Here is a 22,844-nt window from a genome sequence, read left to right as displayed (position 1 = left end):
CTACTTGGAAGAAATCGTTGCAAGCAGCACGGGCTATGGTGATCCCGTAGTGGGCTTTTGATGGTACCTGTCTACCTGTCAGTCCTATTGACAGGACTTGTCACTAGCCAGCTGACACGCTACTTGTCTATTGCCCGTAGTGGGCTTTTGATGGTACCTGTCTACCTGTCAGTCCTATTGACAGGACTTGTCACTAGCCAGCTGACACGCTACTTATCTATTGCCGTCAAGTAGACATTATTGCAAGAATTATAATAAGATTAATATTGTATACATGAGGTATGTTGAGAGAATACATTGTATGCATACGTATGTGTGTTTTTAGTAAATCCATGAATCATTAATCTCTATTTTTATACATGTTTTAAACACTAAGGACCCCTGGAGCTGTTGAAGGGGATTTCACTATAGGGATTTTTTTAGGATTTATAAAATGTGTGGTGTAAAAACTGTTTGGATTTTTGGGTCAATTATTTATAAATAGACTTTTGTGTTTTATGAGAGTTGGGGAGTTTTGTGTGTTTGTCTGTTTGTAAGGCATTAAAACATTTATTTTTAATCAAGGTAATGTATGTTTTGTTTTAATGTTAATATTTGTAGCCATCTATTTGTGCCTGAAGGTTCAAGGTTTCAACTCTTGGATCCCGGCTATCCAGTGAGTGGCTGTCTAATGTAATGACTCCTATTTGTGCCTGAAGGTTCAAGGTTTCAGCTCTTGGATCCCGGCTATCCAGTGAGTGGCTGTCTAATGTAATGACTCCTATTTGTGCCTGAAGGTTCAAGGTTTCAGCTCTTGGATCCCGGCTATCCAGTGAGTGGCTGTCTAATGTAATGACTCCTATTTGTGCCTGAAGGAACAAGGTTTCAGCTCTTGGATCCCGGCTATCCAGTGAGTGGCTGTCTAATGTAATGACTCCTGATTCACTTTGTCTATCATATCTATTAGGCCAAATACTGGCCTGACTCAGGATGCGGCCCACGACAGCTCTCAAGCTCACAGGTACATATTTTTTGATAGGTGAACAGAGATAGTAGGTGAAAGGAATCGTTGTCCAAACGCTTCTGTCCTGTGAAGGGGATCGAATCTGTGAATCTTGGTAGCGAGTCGACGATCTAGCCTACTGGGCTCTTTGTGTGTGTGTGTGTGTGTGTGTGTGTGTGTGTGTGTGTGTGTGTGTGTGTGGAGTCAGGTTAAGTTAGACTAAAGGTCGGGTCTAGACAAGGCCGAAGTTCGATCCCCGATAGTCCAAATACTTGGGCACCGTTCTTTACAAAAAACAGATACTGCCAGCTGGTGGCTTGTTGTATCTATTTCCAACGACTAACACTAACAATCAGGCAGTTCAGGGTGCCAATTATCAAACGAATTGCTGGGGCAAAGATCCCAAACTACCCCTCAACTCTCGCCTTAAATCACCTGATTACCTGGGATGGTTATGTTGGCTTCAAGCTACAGAGAACTTCTCTAATGCTGCATCTAATAAGTTTATTATACATGTCCCATGATGTATCCTCGCTCTTGGCGGATGGTAAACATCAAATCTGTTTTTATATTGCTTTTAAGAATGATTTTTTTGACGTAAATTGTCAGAGGGATGTTTATATAGAGAATTTTTAAAAAAGGTAGTGAGAACCTGTTTTTATTTCTCTAGTTTTCTTTAAATTCTGTGATTCAGGTTTGGGGAGAGAGAGAGAGAGAGAGAGAGAGAGAGAGAGAGAGAGAGAGAGAGAGAGAGAGAGAGAGAGAGAGAGAGAGAGAAGAGACAGAGAGAGAGAGAGAGAGAGAGAGAGAGAGAGAGAGAGAGAGAGAGGGAGAGAGAGAGAGAGAGAGAGAGAGAGAGAGAGAGAGAGAGAGAGAGAGAGAGAGAGAGACAGAGAGAGAGAGAGAGAGAGAGAGAGGGAGAGAGAGAGAGAGAGAGAGAGAGAGAGAGAGACAGAGAGAGAGAGAGAGAGAGAGAGAGAGAGAGAGAGGGAGAGAGAGAGAGAGAGAGAGAGAGAGAGAGAGAGAGAGAGAGAGAGAGAGAGAGAGAGAGAGAGAGAGAGAGAGAGAGAGAGAGAGAGAGAGAGGGAGTAATGGTAGAAACAAACCTTCTCTTTTAACCTCAAAAGACCTCTTAAAAAAGTAATTAGCTGAATAATTGCCCGCCACTACTTTTTTCCCCCCGGGGCAAAAACTTCCATTAAGGACGACTGGCGTATTGGGCAGAATGTTAGGGGCATTATGTGTGTGTGTGTGTGTGTGTGTGTGTGTGTGTGTGTGTGTGTGTGTGTGTGTGTGTGTGTGTGTGTGTGTGTGTGTGTCTGTGTCTGTGTCTGTGTCTGTGTGTGTCTGTGTCTGTGTGTGTATTATATCTACTACATATATTTCTCTCTAACACACACACACACACACACACACACACACACACACACACACACACACACACACACACACACACACACACACACACACACAGAAAGCAGCCCTAAACAGCTACCAAACTCCCAGATACCTATTTACTCCTAGGTGAACAGACGCATCAGTGATGCTGTTCAGACCTTAGCACTCCTATTACAATCCTCATAACACTGCATTTACCTGAGTTAAACTCTACAGCTCTCTCTGTAACTCTCTCCTTCCCTCCAAAGAGGTACTTCAGCTCCTGGGCCCCAGCTTAACGTCTTGGCCTCAGAGGCTCTTGTCTTTCAATGTGCTTGATTTAGGACTAGGAGAGGTGAGGGAAGAAGTGAGGGAGAATGTGAGGAACTGAGGTAAAAGGGAAAACTAGTGAGGAAATGAATAGATGCAAATGAGTAACCTGAGGAGAGAGGGAGGGATGGAGAGTGAGGGAGAGGAGAGGGTGAGGGAGAGAGTGAGGGAGAGAGAGTGAGAGAGAGAACAATTCTCTACTAAACACGGTCGAAGAAAATATTTTACAGGCATTAAACCCCACTGTTAATCGTCCCCCCCCTCTCCCCCCTTCTCTCTCCCCCCTCCCCCCTCTCCCTCACACTCTCCTCATTGTGAGGGGGGGGGGGAGGGGGCGGGCGCCCCCCGGTGAGGCGCACTATTGTCCTATGTTGTACACAATCCTTTTAGCGGTGTGTGTGCAGTCTGTGTAGTCGCCTTCGTGGCTATCGTGTACATTGATATCCACACACACATGGCTATCGTGCACGCGTCAATGAATGCCTGTATGTGTGTATGTGTGTGTATGTGTGTGTGTATGTGTGTATGTGTGTGTGTGTGTATGTGTGTGTGTGTGTGTGTGTGTGTGTGTGTGTGTGTGTGTGTGTGTGTGTGTGTGTGTGTGTGTGTGTGTGTATGTATGTATGTATGTATGTATGTCTCTCTTTGTCTCTCTTTGTCTCTCTCTCTCTCTCTCTCTCTCTGTCTCTCTCTCTCTCTGTGTGTCTCTCTCTCTCTCTCTCTCTCTCTCTCTCTCTCTCTCTCTCTCTCTCTCTCTCTCTCTCTCTCTCTCTGTGTCTCTCTCTCTCCATTAAGTCATCAACAAAACTACCTTTCCTAATTTGTTTTCCCTGAGCCTGCTTAATATTTTCTTCCATTGCAGGAAATTTTTAGCGTCTCTTCTTCCTTTCTCCTCTACGATTTTTATGGCTTTTCTCTGTTTTAATTAACGTTTGTCTCAATATTCCTTTGTTTAGTTGTTTTTTCCACGCTTGCTGGAGACGGAGGGACTTTTGACTGTGTCTGTCTGTCTGTCTCTCTCTCTCTCTCTCTCTCTCTCTCTCTCTCTCTCTCTCTCTCTCTCTCTCTCTCTCTCTCTCTCTCTCTCTCTCTCTCTCTCTCTCTCTCTCTCTCTCTCTCTCTCTCTCTCATCCATACATTTGTTCCTCATTTTATGTTTGTTTATACTCTGTTTTTAACCTTAATTATTTATCTTTCACGTCACGGTCATGTCCCCTCAGGCTTTCTCGTCAGCTGTTAAATAGATTTCAACAAAGCCAAAGATTAAATTTTCATTTAGGAAAGATGAACAGGTTTCGTAAATATTTGAGGATTCCTGGCCGTGTTTATCATATTCCGGCACATTGATGGGGTATATGTGCTACCTACATATCTCCATCAATATGTGCACTCTTGTTATTTGCTCACAGGTGTGTACAGTACGCAGGTGTGTAGAATACAGATAATTAGGAAACAGGTGTGTAATATACACGCAAAATACCGCTATGAGAAGGTGCACATGTGGTGGGAAGAAAGTATATATGTGGCGGGGAGAAAGCATATATGTGGCGGGGAAAAAAGCATATATGTGGTGGGGAAAAAAGCATATATGTGGTGGGGAAAAAAGCATATATGTGGTGGGGAAAAAAGCATATATGTGGTGGGGAAAAAAGCATATATGTGGTAGGGAGAAAGCATATATGTGGTGGGGAAAAAAGCATATATGTGGCGGGGAAAAAAGCATATATGTGGTGGGGAAAAAAGTATATATGTGGTGGGGAAAAAAGCATATATGTGGTGGGGAGAAAAGCATATATGTGGTGGGGAAAAAAGCATATATGTGGTGGGGAGAAAAGCATATATGTAACGGGGAAAAAAGCATATATGTGGTGGGAAGAAAGCATATATGTGGTGGGGAAAAAAGCATATATGTGGTGGGGAGAAAGCATATATGTGGTAGGGATAAAACCCGGTCCCAGGGAAAAGTTGTTTATTGTTGTGTAAATGTGTAGCCCTGAGGGGAATATTCCCCACCACTCGACCGGGAAAATCTCATTATAGTTCTCGAATGTTCCAAGGCCTCAAAATGCTTCCCACTCCAAAATGGTTGTCAGTTGGTATATGTCTTTTGTTCGTGAATGGTGACGAAATTTCCCCACAAAATCCTATGACGGCTTAAAATGTTTTTCATTTTTCTGGACAAAATTCCTTTCGGATCAAAGGACTTAAAAAAAAAGTCTGAATTCTATGCATCATATCGTTCAAAAGACTTAATAGGCCAGTAGGAGGCCTGGTCGACGACCGGGCCGCGGGGACACTAAGCCCCGGAAGTACCTCAAGGTAAGATGAATGATGTTTAGTCAGCTGTACACGGGCTGCTTCCTGGGGGTGGAGGCCTGGTCGAGGACCGGGCCGCGGGGACACTAAAGCCCCGAAATCATCTTAAGATAACCTCAAGATAAGATGTTAAATGCAAATTATTAAGTTGTTTTATAAATTAAAATTATGATAGAAATTGGCCATCTAAAAATTATTCGTAACTTCCCGGGTATTTTGTTTCTAATGTGGTGGTTGTTTCTGGGTTGTTAGTGTAAGGTTGTTAGTGTAAGGTTGTTAGTGTAAGGTTGTTAGTATAAGGGTTGTTAGTTTGTAGACTAATTACAGACGAATAACCTCTAAGGGTTGTTTGTGTGAATTGCTTGCTAGATAAATGTTCACACAGTTCAATGCCAGGATGTTGAAGAAGTCTATCTTGAGATGATTTCGGGGCTTTAGTGTCCCCGCGGCCAGGTCCTCGACCTGGCCTCCACCCCGAGGAAGCAGCCCGTGACAGCCGACTAACACCCAGGTACCAATTTTACTGCTAGGTAACAGGGGGCATAGGGTGAAAGAAACTCTGCCCATTGTTTCTCGCCGGCGCCCGGGATCGAACCCGGGACCACAGGATCACAAGTCCAGCGTGCTGTCCGCTCGACCGACCAGCTCCTCAAGTCGATGAAATAGCTGTAACCATTTGCAAACACTAGAGAGAGAGAGAGAGAGAGAGAGAGAGAGAGAGAGAGAGAGAGAGAGAGAGAGAGAGAGAGAGAGAGAGAGAGAGAGAGACAGAGAGAGAGAGAGAGAGAGAGAGAGAGAGACAGAGAGAGAGAGAGAGAGAGAGAGAGAGAGAGAGAGAGAGAGAGAGAGAGAGAGAGAGAGAGAGAGAGAGAGAGAGAGAGAGAGAGAGAGAGAGAGAGAGAGAGAGAGAGAGAGAGAGAGAGAGAGAGACAGAGAGAGAGAGAGAGAGAGAGAGAGAGAGAGAGAGAGAGAGAGAGAGAGAGAGAGAGAGAGAGAGAGAGAGACAGACAGACAGACAGACAGACAGAGAGAGAGAGAGAGAGAGAGAGAGAGAGAGAGAGAGAGAGAGAGAGAGAGAGAGAGAGAGAGACACAGAGACAAGCCTTGTGCAGTTGTATATTCTCTACCCCCCTCCCCCCCCCCAACTTTTTGAGGGGAAACTTGGTTATCTAAAAAGGATAACGGAACACAGTAAGAAACTTTCAAGACCGTAGATTGCTTTGAGAGCATCGGACGTCAGACAGGAACCATGTGATCCAGCGGATACTTCCTCTCTGGCTACCTTTCTTGACTATATACACTATAGACCCTCACTTAGCTTCTATATTCTGGCTTTCTCGGGGGTGGAGAGAGAGAGAGAGAGAGAGAGAGAGAGAGAGAGAGAGAGAGAGAGAGAGAGAGAGAGAGAGAGAGAGAGAGAGAGAGAGAGAGAGAGAGAGAGAATCTCTCTTCTCTCTCTCTCTCTCTTCGTTTCTCAACATCTCATCTCTATGCTGGTACTTCCTGTTCCGTCTTTCTTAAGCCTCCCTCATCCCGTCTTTCTCATTTTCTTTCTCTAACTTCCCTATTTCCTATTCCTTCAGGTCCCTCGCTGCCTATTCTTTCCTCATCCACACCATATTCCCCATTCCTGGCCTGCCCATCTATTCCCTCAGGCCTATACCTACCTATCCCCCCCCCACCCTAGCCTCCCCATCTGATCTTTCTCATTTAGCATTATCTCGCATATTTTATTCTCATTATTTTCGTATTTGCTTATTTTATTTATGTTTTGTTAGATAAGTATTCTTGTTCCTCTTCAAGCTCCCCCCCCATCTTATCTCTCACCTCTCCTCACTTATCTCTCACCTCTCCTCCCCTATCTCACCCCCCTCACCTATCTCTCACCCACCCCCTCACCTATCTCTCACCCTCCTCACCTATCTCTCACCCCCTCCCCTCACCTATCTCTCACCCCCTCCCCTCACCTATCTCTCATCTCCCCCTCACCTATCTCTCATCCCTTCCCCTCACCTATCTCTCATCCCCCCTCTCACCCTTCCCTCCTACTGTTCCACAAACTTTTCAACCCTCTTGTCTCGTTCTCACGCCATTTTCCCCTCTCTCTCCCTCCCTCTCCCCCTGCACCCCCCCCCCCCTCCAAGGAAGCCTTCAATACCCAGGTCGGTGTTGAAAGACTCAGCTCTCAGCTTCATTTGCTTAAAAGCCCGTGGTGTGGTGTGTTTTATGTGATGTAGTGTGTTGGGGGTGTGGGGTGGGGGTGAGGGGGTGTGGGGGGGGTGAGGGGGTGTGGGGGGGGGTGAGGGGGTGTGGGGTGGGGGTGCGGGGTGTGGTGGGGTGGGGGCGCGGGGTGTGGGGTGGGGGGGTGTGTGTGGGGGGATGTGAGGGTGTGGATGGGGTGTAGGGGTGAGGGGATGGGGGGTGTGGGGTGGGGGTTTTGGGGGGTGGGGTGTGGGGTGTGGTGGGGGGGTGTAGACTTCAATATTGGGGTGTAGACTGTCCTTGGAGTGAATTTAACTCACAATATTTCCCTCACTCCCGAGTACCTATTTACTGCTAGGTGAACAGACGCATCAGGTGAAAAGAAACATACCCAACTGTTTCCATCCTGCCCTGGGATTAAATCTGGAACCAGTTGCAAGCCCATGACTTAGCCCACTGCGCTACATAGCCCCCTGACTAGATCAGTACCATTAACTTCCTCAATTTGGAATTAAAATCCAAAATGTTGAGCTTTAGCTCACGGTCTGACTAGCTCCCATTACCCCCCATATCTCTAGTGACCTTTGACCCTATTCTGACCCCTAATCTTCAGCCAATCACAGGGCTGCATTCAAGCAAATTACCCTTATTGTGTCCCCAATCGCTTCTGCTAGCTAATATTTCTAGTTTTAGGACAAAAATTGCTGTGATGTGAAGATTGATGGGTGTATATTTTCGTAATATTATTATTTTGATGATTATATATTTTTAAATCATCAATGTGCATCATTCACGAGTGCGGTAGTTAATCATCGTTAGTATGTAAGTATTTTACATATGCAAATGAGGATTCAATAAATGGGTACGGGAATAATTAAAGCCAATCCATTTAAAGCAGGGTAACTGGGACAAAAATAATCATATTCTTTTTGGTGTGTGTGTGTGTGTGTGTGTGTGTGTGTGTGTGTGTGTGTGTGTGTGTGTGTGTGTGTGTGTGTGTGTGTGTACGTGTGATTTAAATATATACATTTCAAAATACAGAAAGCATACATCTCCATTAGCACACAGAACCGCATACATAAATTCCCCATATGCTTTAGGACGGTTGAGAGGCGGGACCAAAGAGCCAGAGCTCAACCCCGGCAAGCACAATTAGGTGAGTACATATATGCACCCACTACCCTTAAAACGCACTCAAAAAAACACAAACACACTCTCCCACAGCATGCAAAACACACACACACACACACACACACACACACACACACACACACACACACACACACACACACACACACACACACACACTCCCCCCAGCACACACACCCACACACACACACACACACACACACACACACACACACTCCCCCCAGCACACACACCCACACACACACACACACACACTCCCCCCAGCACACACACACACACACACACACACACACACACACACACACACACACACACACACACACACACACACACACACACACACACACACACACCAGCTTACAGCCATCTGGCCTAATATATTCAAGTTAAGGCGATTTATTGCACAAGAATATAACTCAACTTAAGAATAGTGGCTTGAGACGCGGCCACCAAGAACACCAACTGTGTTTTCTAACTTAATCAAGAATCGCTATTCCTAAGAACCTCATTATTCTTGTTTTATTCTTAAGTTGCCTTTATGTAATGCCTGTTTTTGCTGCTTTTGCTCGTGTGAATTGCTTGCTTTGTTGCTTTTGTTTGGTGTGTGTGTGTGTGTGTGTGTGTGTGTGTGTGTGTGTGTGTGTGTGTGTGTGTGTGTGTGTGTGTGTGTGTGTATGTGTGTGTGTGTGTGTGTGTGTGTGTTAAAAAATGTTAATTGTCTAATGCAGGTTGTAGGAGGACAGGTTGTAGGGGGACAGATTGTAGGAGGACAGGTTGTAGGGGGACAGGTTGTAGGGGGACAGGTTGTAGGATGACAGATTGTAGGAGGACAGGTTGTAGGAGGACAGGTTGTAGGAGGACAGGTTGTAGGAGGACAGGTTGTAGGAGGACAGGTTGTAGGAGGACAGGTTGTAGGAGGACAGGTTGTAGGAGGACAGGTTGTAGGAGGACAGGTTGTAGGAGGACAGGTTGTAGGAGGACAGGTTGTAGGAGGACAGGTTGTAGGAGGACAGGTTGTAGGAGGACAGGTTGTAGGAGGACAGGTTGTAGGAGGACAGGTTGTAGGAGGACAGGTTGTAGGAGGACAGGTTTTAGGAGGACAGGTTGCAGGAGGGCATGTTGTAGGAGGACAGGTTGTAGGAGGACAGGTTATAGGAGGACAGGTTGTAGGAGGACAGGTTGTGGGAGGACAGGTTGTAGGAGGACAGGTTGTAGGAGGACAGGTTGTAGGAGGACAGGTTGTAGGAGGACAGGTTTTAGGAGGACAGGTTGTGGGAGGACAGGTTGTAGGAGGACAGGTTGTAGGAGGACAGGTTGTAGGAGGACAGGTTGTAGGAGGACAGGTTGTGGGAGGACAGGTTGTAGGAGGACAGGTTGTAGGAGGACAGGTTTTAGGAGGACAGGTTGCAGGAGGGCATGTTGTAGGAGGACAGGTTGTGGGAGGACAGGTTGTAGGAGGACAGGTTGTAGGAGGACAGGTTGTAGGAGGACAGGTTGTAGGGGGACAGGTTGTAGGAGGACAGGTTGTAGGAGGACAGGTTGTAGGAGGACAGGTTATAGGAGGACAGGTTGTAGGAGGACAGGTTGTAGGACAGGTTATAGGAGGACAGGTTATAGGAGGACAGGTTGTAGGAGGACAGGTTGTAGGAGGACAGGTTGTAGGAGGACAGGTTGTAGGAGGACAGGTTGTAGGAGGACAGGTTGTAGGAGGACAGGTTGTAGGAGGACAGGTTGTACGAGGCAGCAGTAATCACCTCTGACCCCACACATTAATCCCCTGCCTATACGAGGCAGCAGTAATCACCGCTGACCCCACACATTAATCCCCTGCCTATACGAGGCAGCAGTAATCACCGCTGACCCCACACATTAATCTCCTGCCTATACGAGGCACCAGTAATCACCGCTGACCCCACACATTAATCCCCTGCCTATTCGAGGCACCAGTAATCACCGGTCACCCCTCGTGTAGCGGACATCTTAACCCGCCGAAGGCGCAAAACGTGTTAACACGCCGTCAACTTACCAATATCCTGACGTCGGGGGAAGAAAATGACATCCCAATAGTGTCACAAGGTCGGCCCTCTAACCACCAACCCTCGGGATTCTCAACCATCTCTTACGCTGTGTATTGAGACCACGTGGCCCTCAGGAGAAGGTAGTAGGGGTCCCTCCTCGACGCCTGTATGTGATTGACAAGGGAAGAAATAGGGAAGGTGGAGAGGGGAAGAAATGGGGGCAGAAATGAGGCAAGGGGGAAGGGGTGGAAGGGAGGGTTGAGGGGAGAGGTTGAAGGGAAGGAGAAGGTAAGGTAGAGAGGTTCAGGACTGGTTATTGCCTGTCAGGCTTGATTATTTGGCCGTCAACAAGGTCATTCAGGTGAGATGAGGTCCCCAGGAAGCTGACCTCAGGCTCAGAGAGACGGACCTACTCTCACTGTATTGATTCCAGCGCTCAGTAATAGTGATTCTATGATTGTTGATATAGTGATTACTGCTCACTGTATTGATCCCTGCGTTCCCAATGTCGGGCAGTAATTCTGCTCTGGATGTCTCAGTGTTACAGCGTTTATCCCTGTGTGGATTACTCAGCATTAACTTATTAATCTCTAGCAGGATTACTCAGCATTAACTCATTAATCTCTAGCAGGATTACTCAGCATTAACTCATTAATCTCTAGCAGGATTACTCAGCATCATATCATTTTAATCTCTAGCAGGATTACTCAGCATTAACTCATTAATCTCTAGTAGGATTACTCATCATCAGCTCATTAATCTCTAGCAGCATTACTCAGCATTAACTAACTAATCCCTACATGGATTTCGTAGCATGAGTTCCCTAATCCCTCTCTGGATATCAGAGACGTGAGTGAACATTGGAAATATGAACAAAATTCGCCCTTCGGAAATTGGCAATGTTGTTGCTTTAGACTTACCTACTCAGCACGAAATATCCATGTAGCACGGTCTATGGTGAGCCCGTAATTGAGTTCGGGTATTGGCGATAACCTTGTTACTGTGATATTTGGGTCAAAGTTTTAAATGGAGGTGGGGTTTCCTCCTTTTTCCCGGTTTCTTTTTCGCTTCTGTTTTAGTGCACTGGTGGCCGAAATTGGCGAAGTAAGGAGTGCATTTATATGCTGGCCGCTATGCGCAATTTCTCCCACTGAGGCAACTCTAAAGAGTCAAGGGATATCTTAATCCTGAGTGCTGGATGGCAGGATATCCGATGTGTTGCACATCCGGTTGAGCCCTGAGAAGCCCTTGATAAGCCTTGATAATTCTTCATAGTTTTAAGTGCAATGGCTGACAAGTTTGATAGCAATTCCTCCGTAACAAGTACATACAACACCATGCTATCTCTCTCTCTCTCTGGCACGCACGCAAGTGCACACACACACACACACACACACACACACACACACACACACACACACACACACACACACACACACACACACACACACACACACACACACACACAGAGGCGGGACCAAAGAGCCAGAGCTCAACCCCCGCAAACACAACTAGGTGAGTACACACACACACACACACACACACACAGAGGCGGGACCAAAGAGCCAGAGCTCAACCCCCGCAAACACAACTAGGTGAGTACACACACACACACACACACACACACACACACACACACACACACACACACACACACACACACACAGTAAAGAGGTCACAGGCCAGCAGCCTACGTCGTGTTTAAATCACAATTCTAACCTGACCTCGACAATATTGTCCCAGAGATAGTGAACATGTGAGCGTCCCCCAATGTGTTTGTTTGTGTGTGTGTGTGTGTGTGTGTGTGTGTGTGTGTGTGTGTGTGTGTGTGTGTGTGTGTGTGTGTGTGTGTGTGTGTGTGTAGCATCTTGTACGTTGCCATCATGTCTCCACTGTCTCTCTCCTACCACCCAGAGTGGTGAGAGCCATCTGGTGGTGGTTGCTGTAGTTGAGTCCTCCCTCACAAAATCCTTATCGCTCTAACATGATTTTATCTGGTTTCAGTTCAAGGTTTGTTTATTTTTAGGTCTGGCATTTTTGACCGCACCTGCATGGTATGCATTCTTAAGGTCCAGTATTGTGTTGTGGCTTGTATTGTGCTCTCAAAGTCCCACTTTTTTGCTCAGCTTGTAAATTCTATCTGAAAATTTGTAAGACTTGTCTCTGGTCTGGGGTTATATATAGGACTTTTGATGATAAGGTTATATATATATATATATATATATATATATATATATATATATATATATATATATATATATATATATATATATATATATATATATATATATATATATATATATATATATATATGACTTTTTGATCTAAGGTTATATATATAGGACTTTTTGATCTAAAGTTATGTATAGGACTTGATCTAAGGTTATATATAAGACTTTTGATATAAGGTTATATTTATATATATATATATATATATATATATATATATATATATATATATATATATATATATATATATATATATATGTCGTACCTAGTAGCCAGAACTCACTTTTTGGCCTACTATTCAAGGCCCGATTTGCCTAATAAGCCAAGTTTTCATGAATTAATTGTTTTTCGACTACCTAACCTACCTAACCTAACCTAACCTAACTTTTTCGGCTACCTAACCAAACCTAACCTATAAAAATAGGTTAGGTTAGGTTAGGTAGGGTTGGTTAGGTTCGGTCATATATCTACGTTAATTTAAACTCCAATAAAAAAAAATTTACCTCATACATAATGAAATGGGTAGCTTTATCATTTCATAAGAAAAAAATTAGAAAAAATATATTAATTCAGGAAAACTTGGCTTATTAGGCAAATCGGGCCTTGAATAGTAGGCCAAAAAGTGAGTTCTGGCTACTAGGTACGACATATATATATATATATATATATATATATATATAATATATATATATATATATATATATATATATATATATATATATATATGACTTTTTGATCTAAGGTTATGTATACAATTTGATCTAAGGTTATATATAAGACTTTTTGTGTAAGGTCTAATATAGGCCTTTTCATCTAAGGTTACATATAGGACTTTTGATGTCAGGTTATATATATAGGACTTGATCTAAGGTTATGTATAGGACTTGATCTAAGGTTATGTATAGGACTTGATCTAATAGGCCTTTTGGTGTAAGATTTAATATAGGCCTTTTCATCTAAGGTTACATATAGGACTTTTGATGTCAGGTTATATATATAGGACTTGATCTAAGGTTATGTATAGGACTTGATCTAATAGGCCTTTTGGTGTAAGATTTAATATAGGCCTTTTCATCTAAGGTTATATATATAGGACGTTTGATCTATTATTATATATAAACCTTCTAGTCTGGAGGTTCTAGATAGATATTTTCCAAGATCTTTTTTTTTTTGTATCTGATCCTGAAAGCTGTCTCCTTTTCCGCCAGTAATACCCACGAGGTTTTCTTTCTCCATATCCTGTCCTCATTATTCTGCCTTTGTCAGGGTTAATTAAAGTGTGGCACCCATATTAACCAGCAGCTCTGAAGGATGTCTCTCCCTGTGACATCCTCCTGGTATCTGTAGCTCCAATACTTCTCATCATTTGGCAACAATAATGTGATTAATCCTATTTCCTTTGGCAAGTTGTTTACATACAACAACAAATCCTAGTATAGGATTCCCTGCGGCAGCACAGTATTGATATTTTATAAACCAGAATAAGCCTTATGTATATATATATAAATATATACTCAAAATATATACTTTGAAGGTATATATACTGCATTATCTAAATGTAAAAAAAATTATATTAAAAATTGCCACCTTTTTTCCATATATATACTCAAAATATTAACTTTTGAAGGTATATTATTTGAAGGTATATTTTGAAGGTAATAAGGTATATTTTGAAGGTAAAAAAAATTATACTAAAAATTGACACCTTTTTTGCATATATATACTCAAAATATTTACTTTGAAAATATATATACTGCATTATCTAAACGCAAAAAAAAAATCACTAAAAATTGCCACCTTTTTTCCAACTCTGATGTTTATCATGAAAATTATTTCTGTAGTTCCCTGTAATCATGGGGCTGAAAATGCTAGGTTTCATATTCTCTTCTCATCTGTTTAACCTATTATATTGCTTCTTAGGCCTACACCAGTATGTAGATCATTTACATATATACTACAGAGAGGACAGGAACCTATATGGGGTGTTTGCCTTGTGATTGTTCCCCTTTAAAACACGTATGTTACTAAATACATCATGGATGATAAATTCAAAGTCATGTGAAACTTTAAAATTTTGTATTTACCCAAAACATATCGATTAGCAGCGGCTTTGTAAAAAGTAAAATTACCTATGGTGTAAAATATGTTATCAGATCTCTGTATTATTTTAAATTAATAAAATATACTTAATTATTATTAGTATTAATGTGATTAATTTATACATTATTATTATTATTATTCACAATAATACATATACATTTTGTATTTTATTATTAAAACGAAATATATTAATTAATTAACAAATAAAACTAGAAACCCTAAATACAAACATACAAATATCAACACAGAACAGAAACCTGAAAACTCAGTCCAATTCTTTTACAACAGAAAAGCACAGGAAAGGACCAATAGAATAGCAGGTGTGGGTGGAGGTGTGGGGGCAGGTCTGGGGGCAGGTGTGGGGAGGGGGGTTAGAGACGGATATAGGCTTCAGTGAATGGTTCCTACTGGCAGGCCAATACCAGCCTCACCCATCCAGAAAATAACTAAGAGTTCGAGCTAAACATCTATAAATTGTGAGAGTCGAGTGCTTGGAAGACCTTGAGTGCTTGTGAGACCTTGAGTGCTTGGGACACCTTGAGTGCTTGCAAGACCTTGAGTGATTATGAGACCTTGAGTGCTTGCAAGACCTTGAGTGCTTGCATGGGGGGGGGGGAAAGAGGTGGACCTACGGGATCTAAACATACATTTATTAAAACCTTTTGATAAATGGTTTTAATCTTTTAACTTAAACTTAAATGGTTTTTTAAACTTTTAAACTTAAAACTTTTTTGATAAAATATATAAAACCTACCTGCATCAATAATTCAATAGGATACCATATGATATAACTATTTTACTGAGTCATTACCAAAGCCTACACACAACAAGAGTTATATACAATGGAAGTTATGGAAATAATTGTATAGAATAGTGAGAAATTTTGTACTAATTATTTTAAAGTTATGTACTAATGATAGAGATAAATGGCTGAGATAGAGATAGAGAAATTTTGTACTAATTATTTTAAAGTTATGTACTAATGATAGAGATAAATGGCTGAGATAGAGATAGAGAAATTTTGTACTAATTATTTTAAAGTTATGTACTAATGATAGAGATAAATGGCTGAGATAGAGATAGAGAAATTTTGTACTAATTATTTTAAAGTTATGTACTAATGATAGAGATAAATGGCTGAGATAGAGATAGAGAAATTTTGTACTAATTATTTTAAAGTTATGTACTAATGATAGAGATAAATGGCTGAGATAGAGATAGAGAAATTTTGTACTAATTATTTTAAAGTTATGTACTAATGATAGAGATAAATGGCTGAGATAGAGATTGAGTATCAACCCTGGCAGTGTATGGAATAAATGTCCTTGACTTAGTAAATTTTGCTGTTATTAATATAAAAAAAACTCTATGGGAGACTCATTGAGATTCACTCTTATAGATAATAATTAAATTATTATATAAATAGTAGTTTACTAACTAAAAATTAATTAATTGATTGATAATTAATAATCGATTGATTATTTAATTTCTTATATAATAATTTAGATGATATATAATTATATAATATAACAATAATAGATAATAATTAATTAATAATTTAATTAGTTAAATACAAACTCAAGGGGGGATCACAGACATTCTTTCTTATATAGATATTTTAACCAAAATTCGAAAATCAAATAGCATCAATATAATGTCCCCTAACAATTCTGCAATCATTAATGTGGACCTTAACAAACATATACACTAATTTGGAGAAGAAACTCAAATAGATCTCGTACATAACTATGTCACTATAATTATTATAGGCTAACTATATTGGGCTCAGAAACACCAGCCACTTACACATATAATAGTTTTATTATGATAAAATAATAATAATTATATTATTATAATATAATAAAATAAATGTATTATTATAATAATAATAAAAACTATATGGTTTTACTTAGATTATATTTGTATTAATTATTTACACGAAATGCATTATTATTGCTTAATTGATACAAAAAAGGTTAATTAACTACGCTAGTTGTCTGTTAACAAGTTTACATATAAGGCACCAGGGGTCAGATTCACGAAAGCAGTTACGCAAGCACTTACGAACGTGTACATCTTTCCTCAATCTTTGATGGCTTTGGTTACATTTATTAAACAGTTTACAAGCATGAAAACTTGCCAATCAACTGTTGTTATTGTTATAAACAGCCTCCTGGTGCTTCGGAGCTCATTAACTGTTTAATAATTGTAAACAAAGCCGCCAAAGATTGAGAAAAGATGTACAGGTTCGTAAGTGTTTTCGTGAATCTGGCCCCTGCTCTTTAATACACAAGTTTACATATAATGCACCAGCTGTCGGAAATATAAGTTTACAATTCACTTCTCATTCATAGGCCTTTTGTTCTAAACTTTCAGAAGACTAAATTCGGTCCTGTTTTAACGAGAGCCGCACGGCCGAAAATGCGTTAAGTATTCCTTCGTTTTTCAATGAGGTTTTCCCGCATACTTGGATAGGTGTTTTCACGATCGTTGTTGCATAGATAGATAGATATGCAAGAATGATTACAAAAACACGTGATTTGGTTATGCGTAAATGTTCATAAAGGAAAAATGAAACCAAAATTCTGAACGTTTTCGTGTTGAAATGACAGAAACGTTTGGAATTTCCGTTCCCGTCTTCCTTTGTGGATGCTGACGCATATACTGTATGGGGCAGCCAACGGTGTTCAGGTCTGTCTGTCTGTCTCTCTCTGTCTCTCTCTGTCTGTCTCTCTCTCTCTCTCTCTCTCTCTCTCTCTCTCTCTCTCTCTCTCTCTCTCTCTCTCTCTCTCTCTCTCTCTCTCTCTCTCTCTCTCTCTCTCTCTCTCTCTCTCAAAGAACATGTAATATTATAAAAAGCTAAAAAAAAAAATCTGGAAAAATAATTAACAATTTCAGACTTCATGAAAATGGTGGGGGGTCGCTATAGGAGCCGATATTTCTTGGTTGGGGGCACTGAGGCTGACTTTGTCTAGCTCATGTTAGGTATCTCGCCCTCAACGCACACCCTGATCAATTAGACTGGCCAGGCCAACCCGTCTACCCTCCAAGGACAAACAGACAGACAGACATTTCCGTTTAAAAACATAAGATATATTGAGGGACATCCGTCCGGCTGAAGCAATCTACGAGTTCACCTTCAAGATAATTAGTAAGACTCTGGTAAGTTATTGATATGCTTCTTGAGAACCACTTGGAAGAAAATTGTCATTTTAGTGGTGGCGGTTCGAGGCTACTTGTCATGTATGTTTCACATAGATGAAATCAATCATAAAAATTATACATCAAGGAATATATTAAAATATTTTTGGAAGTTTTAACTCTATGACTATTGCTGAAGACATTTATAGTATTTTGTGGGGAATAAAGTTTGGTACAAGTTCATTTTAACAATTATTTAACTTGGTTAGTAACGTAAAATGGATCTTATGTTATCATAAATGTTATCATCAATGGATCTTATGTTATCATAAATGTTATCATCAATAGTGAGATCTTTTTATGTTGTAAATGGCAGTTTGACTGTTGAAACAGATTCTTATGACACTAACCAATTAAGAAAAATTGGGTATTTAAACAATTACGAAAATAAGACAAAGGTACTGGAAGCCTCCAACTGTGTCTAGCTGTGTCCAGCTGTGTCTAGCTGTGTCCAGCTGTGTCTAGCTGTGTCCAGCTGTGTCCAACTGTGTCCAGCTGTGTCCAACTGTGTCCAGCTGTGTCCAGCTGTGTCACCTTCCATGTGTGACACGATTCTCAACACCTGATCTATTTTTAATAAATTTATTAGAAAAAAACAAATTTAATTTTTGCGATTTAGAGATTATACATTCACTACATCCAAGGAAGTCATGTTGCAAAGAAAATACTGATTTAGTTTATCATCGCTTCATGTATCAAAGTAACCTTATGACTTAGAGGATCCTTAGGTGAGTGTGTTAAGCTTTAGTCTGTGATGGAGGCATCACCACCACCACACACCAGAACGAGGCCCCTGGCGGCTCTGACAGACTAATGTGAGTCTGGACCAAAGTTCAATTAATTGAGCAAAGACCATATAACACTTGTCTGAGACGTATAGTGGTTTCCTTGGTGATGTCATATTGACCCAGTGTCTTGTCATCAGTCATTACCTGACCGTCTTTAGACAGCTCCTGTAGAAATGACGGTATGCCTGTGTTACTCTGGATCACCTCTTTGACTTCCCCAACTGTGACACCCACCCCAAACTCGTGTGTAAAACAACCTCCAGAAGGAAGTATCACGTGCAGGAAAAACATAGGCTGTGCCCCTCCTCTCAATCTGAGTGCAAAATACAGAGTAACTTCATCGTGGATCCCATAATGATCCAGACTGTTTTCAAGAGTCAGCTGACGGCCCTCGAATATTAATCTCGCATGATCGACTGAATTGACCCACTTTTTCAAATAAACTCGCCACACTGTCGGAGGGTTCTGCGTCCACCCCTACGTGTCCTGTCCTGTTAATGTCTTCAAGAAGATCTTCATGGTGTAGCTTGATAGCGTTCAAGGCACCTGTAAAACGTAAAGGGGATAACATAAGCCATATCATAGATAGCAGGCAAGGAAGGTAGGGCTACAGGCAAGAAGGGCAGGAAGGAAGGAAGGGTAGGATAGCAGGAAAATGGGTTAAGACGGAAATAAATAAGCATAGCACGACAGGCATGGAACACTAAACACCCAGAATAGTGCAGAACACTAAAAAGTGTAATATAAAAACAAAATTAAATACAATAGTATGTCACAAAACATTACAATGTATATTTATGGAGGACTAATAGACCATCAGATGTGAAGATCAAACTATTGTCTAGTTTTTCATATAATCCAACTTGCACCGGATGTGCCGTCAGTCGTGGTGAGCCGCTGGCATCTGCTCTGACGGAGTAGATGACTTTTGTGTTTAAGCTGGGAGCCGAGTATTTAGTTTAGCTACCCTGGTGTTCTCTGTGTGGAGCGGGGCCGGTGCTTGTCACCCAGAGGGACTCCTGGGTCTCCCCAATCATCTGCCTGTCTTCGGTTTTGCGATTAGTCCTATACGGGTACGGCGGGGCGCGTCCGATCCCACAGTCGTCGTCGGGGGGGGGGGGGGGAGGGGTAGAAATAGCCTAAGCTACTCTATCCATTTGAGATGTATTTTTTCTTGTTTCAATAAACATACTTGAACTTGAACGTCGTCGTCGTCGCCCCTACATCAACAACAACAACAATAACTCGTACCCAAAAAGAAAGGAAATCACTATTTACTTTTCACATATATTGTCCCCTTCTCTGCTCACGTTGCTTTGTGTTCGTCGCTTATCATAACTTACTTGTCCCACTTCACCTACAGGTTGCCTGCTGGTGCTTCGGTTGCTCGTACTTGCCTGTAAACAGTGCCACTTTGTCTCTGAGCAGTGCCGGGGATGCTCACTCTCTCATGACCTTGGCACAGACACCCGTGTTTACCTATTCAATTATTACATGTAATACTAGTGGTTTTGATGCGGTCAGGAAGCCGGCAGCTTGTCAAATGTCCCCCCTATTTATCCTGATGATATTTTCCAGTTGTATTATAAAACCCAGCCGAGTTTTGGCGTTTATGGCCCTGGCGGGTAGGCGGTTCCACGGGTTTACAACCCTATGGGTGAAAAAGCATCTCTTGTTTTCTGTTAAATATTATAAGCTGGTTTGTCGCTGTTAGGCCTTATATAATACAGTTTAGTTTTGGGCACCGCACTTTAAAACTGACATAAATTTCAAGTATCTGTTCAATTATTATATCACTTTTTTAGGTCCTATTGCACCAGTCTGACGCCCGTACAAGGCCTAGGGAAGCATATATGAATGTGTTGGATCACCACTACACCACATTATTCACGTATATTATGACACTTATAATACAAGTTATCACCACTACACCACATTATTCACGTATATTATGACACTTATAATACAAGTTATCACCACTACACCACATTATTCACGTATATTATGACACTTACAATACAAGTTAGACTTGCCTGTCGTAGCTGAGAACCTTCCCCACCGAGAGCTGCTACAGCTATGATAGGCAGCACAGTTTTCCGCCTCTGGTGTCTCCCAGATTGCACCATGTAATGGTGCAATCTGGCGGAAGCCTACTACGAAAACGTTTAGTTTTTGTCCTTTCCAAATAGTTAGTATATTTCACAGAGCATTTATGATCTTACCAGCAAGTTGACTGTTCATTATGTGGCAACGGACAAAGGTCTTAGAATATCCAACATAATTGTATAAAATGATGTATTATAATTTCCACACTTGGCACTCTGAGGCGCCTCAGCGTGACTATGTATCGTATTTCCAACTATAATTAATATCATAATATTTATCAAAATTTTATCTGGGTTAATATGAACGGCAACATTTACTTACAATATGGAATAATATCATAGACACACCTAACAATGTAGTTCACTTTACAGTTTAAACAATTACAAATGTAAAAATGACTTGAAAGTGTTTGTACATACTCTCCAACACTATTTGTGACTGCCATCTTATCAGTGACTTCCGTCCTAATGATATGGGGTACGTTGAGCTCTGGAATTACTTCATATACTCAGAAATATTGAGACTTATGCTGTACCCAAATTTTGCTAGTGGAGGCTAATAGATCAGCCTTACATTTCATGTTTTCTCCTGAGTCTATGTATGACTGGCCGTTCTGTGAGGTGGGAATGTTGGATGAGCTTGTAGCTGGTGTTTAATTTACACTGTTTGGACCTTCATACATAATAAATAAAATAAATAAATAAATAAATGTTTATTCGGGTAAAGTACATACATACAAGAGGTTTTACAAAAATTGATAGATTTATAGATAGAGGTAGTACATACAATGCCTAAAGCCACTATTACGCAAAGCGTTTTCGGGCAGGAAAATGAAGGATGTATGGATGCGCCACCACCTGGATTATTGCATCCAGGCATGGAGACCTTATCTTCAGAAAGACATAGCTGCTCTAGATCACGTAGTCATCTCACGTATCAGGAACGGTGTAGGGCCACAGGGCAAACAACACTGCAAACCAGACATGACAAGGCGGATCTCATCGAAACCTTTAAAATACTGAACCATTTGGAGGATGTTGATCCGGTCATTTTCTTCAAAAGGTCAGATGTAACACGAACGAGGACCAACGGGTTCAAGCTTGTAACGGTTCTATTGTTACGTAAAGTATGGTGACAATAAACACAGACACTAAGATACTATATATATATTTGGTCGAATATACAGAAGTACACAGGTGATACTTTGGTGTGAGTTGAGCGCACTGAGCGTCGGTACAGTATCTCGCAAGTGTCTGCTCTAGACCACACTTGAAAGTAGACTCTGGTTAATGTTTGCTATTCTGCTGCTTATATGCTCGGGCAACACCTCACCGTGTTGCCCGGGCAACGCCTCACCTCATTCATCTCCAAAGGTTGACAGGAATATTAACAATGCATTTGGAGCGAGTATATTATTGGGATAATCTACTCGCTACAAGCTCAATAAGCCACAATGTAGGACTGATAACAGATTCTTTTTCAGCAACAGGGTTATAAACCCATGGAACAGCCTACCTGCCGAAGCCGTAAATCCCAAAAACTCTGGTAACCCTTAAAGTACAGCTGGAAAAGATCATGAAGGCAACTGGGGGACCTTCGACAAGCCGCCGGCTTCCTGTCCTTGTCGAAGCCACTACTGTTAGTGGCTCTCAAGTAAACAGGTAAATACTGCCGTTTCTATCATAAAAAAAAATATATATATATATATATATATATATATATATATATATATATATATATATATATATATATATATATATATATATATATATATATATATATATATATATATATATATATATATATATATATATATATATATATATATATATATATATATATATATGTCGTACCTAGTAGCCAGAACTCACTTCTCAGCCTACTATTCAAGGCCCGATTTGCCTAATAAGCCAAGTTTTCCTGAATTAATATATTTACTATAATTTTTTTCTTATGAAATGATAAAGCAACCCTTTTCTCTATGTATGAGGTCAATTTTTTTTTATTGGAGTTAAAATTAACGCAGATATATGACCGAACCTAACC

The sequence above is a fragment of the Procambarus clarkii genome, chromosome 50 (genome assembly GCF_040958095.1).
Source record: "Procambarus clarkii isolate CNS0578487 chromosome 50, FALCON_Pclarkii_2.0, whole genome shotgun sequence".
Lineage (NCBI taxonomy): Eukaryota > Metazoa > Arthropoda > Malacostraca > Decapoda > Cambaridae > Procambarus > Procambarus clarkii.
The sequence above is the reverse complement of the archived record's forward strand: the minus strand, read 5'-3'. Positions refer to the sequence as shown.